This window comes from Anopheles marshallii, chromosome 3, assembly GCF_943734725.1.
Source record: "Anopheles marshallii chromosome 3, idAnoMarsDA_429_01, whole genome shotgun sequence".
Lineage (NCBI taxonomy): Eukaryota > Metazoa > Arthropoda > Insecta > Diptera > Culicidae > Anopheles > Anopheles marshallii.
In genome coordinates this window covers 70,387,237-70,394,205 of record NC_071327.1, presented here as the reverse complement: position 1 = coordinate 70,394,205, position 6,969 = coordinate 70,387,237, and positions in this window count along the sequence as shown.

The window sequence follows — 6,969 nt, the reverse complement described above, 5'->3', positions numbered from 1 at the left end:
CTACAAACAGACGCGTTCGTAAACAAACGCAATTCGTGGAAGGAAGGAATACACCAGCGAATATACCACGGCAAACAACGCGCACGGCACGATAACACCTTTTCCAGCTCAAATACCACCTTATCACCTGCAACGATGCAACGGTGCGATGCTTGTAGCACTTGTTGTAAAATGTTTAGCAAAATAAAAGCCGCGCTTCTTCTACGACAAAGTTCACTTTTGTTGCACCACCGCCATATTGAAAAATGCGTCAAGTTTTCCGTTTGACATTAGCACGCGCATGCGCGTTCGTCGCTTATCCGGGGGCCACGAATAATCGGACGCTGTCAGTTTGAATGCGTTCGAGCAGTTGGATGTGTTTTCCGTTTTTTTTGTTCTTCTCCCGCATTGTTCCACAAAAAGAAAAGGAATAAACTACCGCCGTTTCTTTATTGAAAAGGTGAATTGAATAATTTCACTTATTTTCTACTCAAGATATTCTGCCATAAACGTAAATAATAAATGCTTAAGAACGAAAATGAAGTTTAATACTTTATTTTACTTTACTGTTCATACACAAAATTCACAATTCTTCAACTGCGCTTCAAGGTTGTGCGAAATGTTCTTTCATTTGCGTATTCTCTGCATCGAAGAACCGCATTGTTGTATGTTTCCCAGGTATCAATATTGAGTTTGTATATTTCTTCGCTGAAGCTATTTCAGTAGGAAACATCATGTAGGAAACGACCCACACGAAAAAGCAACGGCGAAGGAATGGGTTACACATAGCTATAAACATTTTGTAGCTTTTGGTCATGGATAGAAGCCGCCTTATCGAACAAGCGAATAGAGCTTGAAGCAATACCTCGGGAGACACACTAAACAGATTCAGCTAGATTTAGCTAGCAGGAAAGAAGTACCGACCCGTCGTGAATGCAGTGCAACATCTTTCCGAATAACATGTTGGATGTATTGGAAATACATTCAATAAGAGGAGCTCAGGAAAAGAATATAGAACTCCTTTTATCTCTTCAATAGCGTGAAATGTTTTCTCCCATTTTGATGGAAACTCACATCAAAAAGAAACACAGTTTTGCGAAAAGTGTTATTAGTTTTTGCAACGTTATTATTTTATTCGATTTCCATGAGAACGTTCATGAGAAAATAGATTGTTAAAGAATTTTACGCATAACACAAAGTATTTTGTTTCAAAATAATATGCTCAGGTCAGAAAGGTGAGTTATTTTTTGTAAGTTTTTTAGCTATTCTAAAGTAAATTAATTAACTTGTATTTCTTTTCAATTGCCCCTGATTGCGTTCTAGCCAAACAAAAGATGAAGTCCATCAACTTTTTATACATTTGTCAAATGAATAGTGCCTCCAATCTGTACCCTGCCAGCCAGACAATGTACTCTGACGCGTTAGTGTATTAACTAACAAACTGTGTTTGCTCATCCACACTGACCTCATTTTGGGCCAGGTTCGAGCAAAATTATGCCCATCATTTACATGCGAATCGTTTAGCAAACGGGAAACTTACATCAGATTGGAGCTTCCGAGAGATAAATCTTTAACACCGTTCTACTAATAGCCGGCAATAGGCATGATTAAATTTGCATGCCCTATTGCCACCAACATGGACCATTTTCAACGAAAAGCAATAGCTGTCTTTGTTCAAACAGTCCCTCTAACCATCACACCGGGTAGCTACACGGGAAGCCATCTTCTCCGTATCTCAGGTCGCGGTCGTTGTAATTGAAGTTCTCGAGAACTCCGAATAGATGGGAGCGTGTAGGTGGAAGCAGCTTATTAGACATTTCACAAACCCACGCGCTTGCAAATCGGAAAAGAAAAGCATTCCATTAAGCAGCAGAGAGGACGATTTGCCTTGCATTAATTAACACCTTGTCACAAGTTTTAATAGCGTTGATGAAAGGCACCGATATCTGGCGGTTGTTCCCTTCTTTCTCAAACTATTAACTAGCTCAGCCGAGGCTTAGAGTCTGTTCGTCTAAGTCTTATTCCAATTGCGGGGGCAATCTTGAGGGATTTCGCTCGAATCTCCACGCGTGCTTACCACAGTGTAAACCCTTCAACACACGGTCAATGTGATTTCATAGCTACGAAATTAGTCATATCCAGTGGAGGCAATTGGCGTCATGGGGTTACGCGCCAGGAACGGACAGTGCGAATGTCATGGCTGGAAAGTTATAAATTATGCCGAAACGCAACCACGCAACCGCGCAACCGACAGCGTATCACTGGTTTGCTTGTGCAACAACCGCAACACCCGGCATCGGTTAACCCTGCAGCATCTTCTAACCGTGACAAGACGAATCTGGTCGCCGAAAGTGAAAACCATAAAGTTCCAATTACTTCCCTCCCCAGGTTCTCTGTAACTTCCGTCGATGTGTGTGTGTGTTGGCATCGGTGCGAAAGAGTTTGATGTTGCGAAACACATTACTTCCCTCGCCTCCCCGGACAGGGTTGACGAATGTGAGATCAACACGTTCGCCACAACGGTTTGTCAAATAAATCATTCGAAATGGGGTGAAATTGCTTTTCACAAGTTTTTCGCTCGTCCAGGACCTTGTGAGAGGTTGTGCTTTCTCCAACTTAATTAGGCTCTGTCTCTCTTCTTTAAATCAATCTGAAACGCATCAAAATTTTAACACTTAAATTATTTTATAAGACTTTTAAATTTAATATAAATTACTAAAACCCTCTAAAAAAAATCGGTTTGTTGCAAAATTGCAAGTTCATCAAGAAAATAACTTGTTTATCGGCCTGGTAAATTGAAAAAATATGAGTATATGCTCACTTAATGTGTTATTTGATAATCACAACTTAAGAATATCTTAGCTTGATAGAAGATTTATTTTATCTTCAACTGCAGGAGCTTGTGCCCTGCCATCAACAACTCTAGAAGTTCAGCCCATCGACGAACATTGGCCATCGATGTGAACGATGTTTGAACGTCTTGGGCGTTATTGGTTGCCATTCCCCCAAAACTATTACCGAACGTCAATAACTTTAACGACTAGCTCTCTCGCTCTGGTGGCATTGATCTGTGCAGCTTGTGAACTTTTCATATCCGGCAAAGTTTCGCCAATGTTTTGACAACGGCACCAAGTGGCCAGAAGGATAGAGTTCCAAGAACTTAAATTTAAATGTGCTCGTTATGCGAGCAGTTCTTATGAGTTATAAACTTAATTTAATGTGGATTTGAGCAGGAGGTAACCCTCAATATAGGCTTAAACGCAGTGTCTCGACCACACAAACGCAACATACACAAAATTATTGAAAAAATTCATTGAATTCAAACCATTGAATAATCACTAAAAAATTCATTAATTACTGTTTATAGACGTATTCTCTCATGAAATCTGATTAAATTTTATTCCCTGAAGAACTACCTGCTCGTGCTGGAATTTTCAAAGATGAAAACACACAGAAATTATTCCACGTAATGCAACAAATTAATTGATAAGATTAAATACAGAGCATTTTTTTTTTTGGGGTGAGTTTGGTACGAAATTTATTATACACGCCTCAAAAAACGTATTGTCGATTGTGGTGTGCAAATTCCTTGCAACCCGAAATGCCAACTGCAAGCGATTGCAACAGGTGAAATTGCTCATGCAACCTGCACAAGCCCCCTTTTGCTGGCAAGTGCAGTCGATGCATGTGAAAGGTTGCTGATTTTAATTAAGCGGTGTAATGTGCTCGATGAACGGGATAATATTCCTCAACGGTAGAGAAGCGTGAGAAACGACTCGCATTAACATTGTAATGCATGTACGTTAATTATGGTTCGGTTTTGGAGCATGTTTTTTTTTTTCTTCAATCGGTACATTTTTTTTTTAATAAGCGACAAATTATGTTTTGATCGAAAAAAAAACCCCATTAATTGCTTACGGTGGTTTGCCCATTGCAAACCACCAAGGAATGGAGAAGTTCAATATTATTATCATTTTAATTAACGTGCCAGGCAACACGTGCACGATGTGCTGGAAAATCCGTGCCAACGATTCTGTTGATACTGCTCTCGGTATCATGCGTTGATGTTGCGACATGTTTTTTTGTTGCACGCCGCGGATTTGGCTGTGCTGCGTGGCTGTCAGTACGTACCTTTCCTGGCCTAATGTTACATTCATCACATTTGCGGTAGACGCCCTGGAAGAAAGTTCAACGAAGCAAAACAATTTCGATGGCATTAATGCAAAGAGCAGCAAATCCGGCGAGTACCGGCTAAGTACATTGAAACCATTACGAGAAGAAAAAAAAACCAACGACACCATCGCTAAACGTCCAACAAAGTTCTGGCTTGTGCGGCCGGGGAGAAGGGATCCGAAATTTGGAGCTCGTGGAATCAACAACTTTCGTGGAATACAGGATACGGAGAGCATAGCAAAACATTCGGTTAGGTTGTATCGGTTTTGGAAACAACACGGGTACGGATAGACACGGAACGGCACACAGGCATCTCTTCCAGCAGGGTGGAACGAGCAGGCCCGATAGTTAGTGTCGCGTTTTAGCATGCATGGCTGAAAAAGGTGTACAATTAGAGGAAGATTTAAAGTTATTGATATCAAACAAACACCCAAGAACACTAACAGGAATTATTTCAACTAAAAGTTTTATAGAAATTGTTGATAAAATAAGAAGGGGGAAAAAAATCTAATTACGATTTCCGGATGAAAAAAAAACAACCGTCGATTGGGAACGATTATTGGCAGAACATGTAAAAGTAATTAGAAACACATCAATACACAAATCGTCTCTACGGGTAAACACACACATACATCTTGCGTAACTTACTAGTTTGATCACGTTCTTGCACTTGTTTCGTGTACGCAGCGTTTTGCTCGTTTGACCATGCTTGCTGTGATGTATTTTCGTCCAGCGAGTGAACTCGCTCACAGTTTGCTAATCACTACATGGACGCACCGACAGAGCCACCGCATTTGATCCACCTGTAGGCAAGCGGGCCGGCAGAACACAACCACAACAACGCCGCACTGCCTACGCCAGATACCTGGACCAGATGCCGGGCCCACACACGAAAACCCTGGCACCGGCACGATCAAACTTTTACCACCCAATTACAAAGTTTCGGGCCAGGTTGCTCGTGGCCCCTTTGCCTAAACCCCACAAAGCTAACGCGTTATGGAAACGAGAGCATTGCTGGCGTTTGTTTGTTTAGTATTGGAGCCGTTCGGTCAAACAGTGTGGTCCCTTTTTTTTTTTGTTTGAGCTTTCGCTGCAATGGAGAGTATTAAAGTTCTTTACGGCGGATCTCTCCGGCGGAAAAATCCCTCCCGGGACTGTTCCTGCAGGAACGCAATATTGAATCTTGTTTTCGGTGATAGCATTCAAGGCGTTCTGGTCTGATTATACGAAAAATTAGTCTCGAGGGAGACAAACCCGATTGGCTTCGGGCGGGGGTTTTTTTTCGTTGTTGCTTTGTTTCTTTCCGCCTTTAGCGGAGAGCTTTTACAAGGACGATTTGAGTGGATACCGAAGCATCGATGGAATTCATTCGGGTCCGTTTTACTTTGGTCAATGTATTGCAAAACTATTTGGCGTGAGCAGTTAAAGGAAATACATTTAAAAAGTTTAATTAAAATGCGTATGGTGGAATTTCTTTCGTTTGCCTTAAACTCTTTGACAATTTGATGAGTTCTTTCTCGATATTCGTATTTCAGTCGTACACGTGTATACAAAATGGATTATACATACATTTTGAAACATAAATATTAATTTACGTAATATTCGTAATTTAGTAAAAATATTTTTTAAATTACACGTTAACAAAAAAAAAATCCCAAATCATTATCCTTTTAAAACGGGGTTATGCTTCGTTAACTTAAGCAAAGCAGCAGAGTTGTAGAACGAAAGTTAGCGTTCCCGGTCTCTACTTAAGGGTGTTATGTAACATTTTATATTACGATATTGATAATTATGTTTTACAGTTGCAATAAAACTATTTTCAATTATGATAAGGTACAGATAAGTAATTTTGCGATATAAAACAAATAGGTTGTACCCAATTGGTGATAAAATGCTCGCAAAATGCAACGTAATTAAAAAAAAAAGATCAATAAGCAATTCAAAGTGTTGCAAAAGTGCGGTAAATGCTATGTATTGTGTGAGGGAAAATAATAATTAGTTGCTCAAATATTCGTTCAGTATAATTAATTTATTATTTGTATTTATGAACTTTCAAACGTCGTAGAAAATGGACCGTAATTAATTATTTTTTTTTAATTCCTTAAACCAAGCGGTCGTACAGCTACGTTACCTACTGTAATAAAAGCCAAATAGCCAAATATGTGTTACGAAAATAACGAAAAATACGAAAACATTTCGTCAATTACTCAATATTTTCTGTCCAACACTCTGTAAGAATAGCATAATTTCGCAATCACGCGCCAAATAAACGCTTCTTGTAATCGATGATACGGAAAAAGAAAACGGAACCATTGATTTATGATTGTGGTGGCCAACCGAAAAACTGACTACGGAAAATATCCCATTCGCCACGAATCATTAGACACAGTTTGCATTGGATGGTACGGATCGTTTATGCTTTTTCTTTGGAAGGGCAATAGACGATCGTAGCACATAAATTCAACAACCTTCGAATGTAGGTGAAAGCTTTAGTATGTCTGTGAGTTATGAGCTTTTGAAGAGCGACAAGCTAAAAACATTTATTTCAACTAGGCAAAAAGGGTTTTCAGTTGGACTATGGGCTTAAAAAAATGGTTTAATAGTTTAAAAAAAGGACGTCCAACTTACCTATCTGAAGCTTTAGCGCAGCAAGCTTTTCGTGAAGGTTATGGACCTACTGGATTACTTTAACTTGACTGAATCACCCATCCTACGCTTTGCTGATAATCAGTCCTACGAAGGGTAAGTGACTCAAAATGGCCAATAATGGAAAGGCATAATGGTATTCATTACTCTCAAACTCTTTCACCGCACATC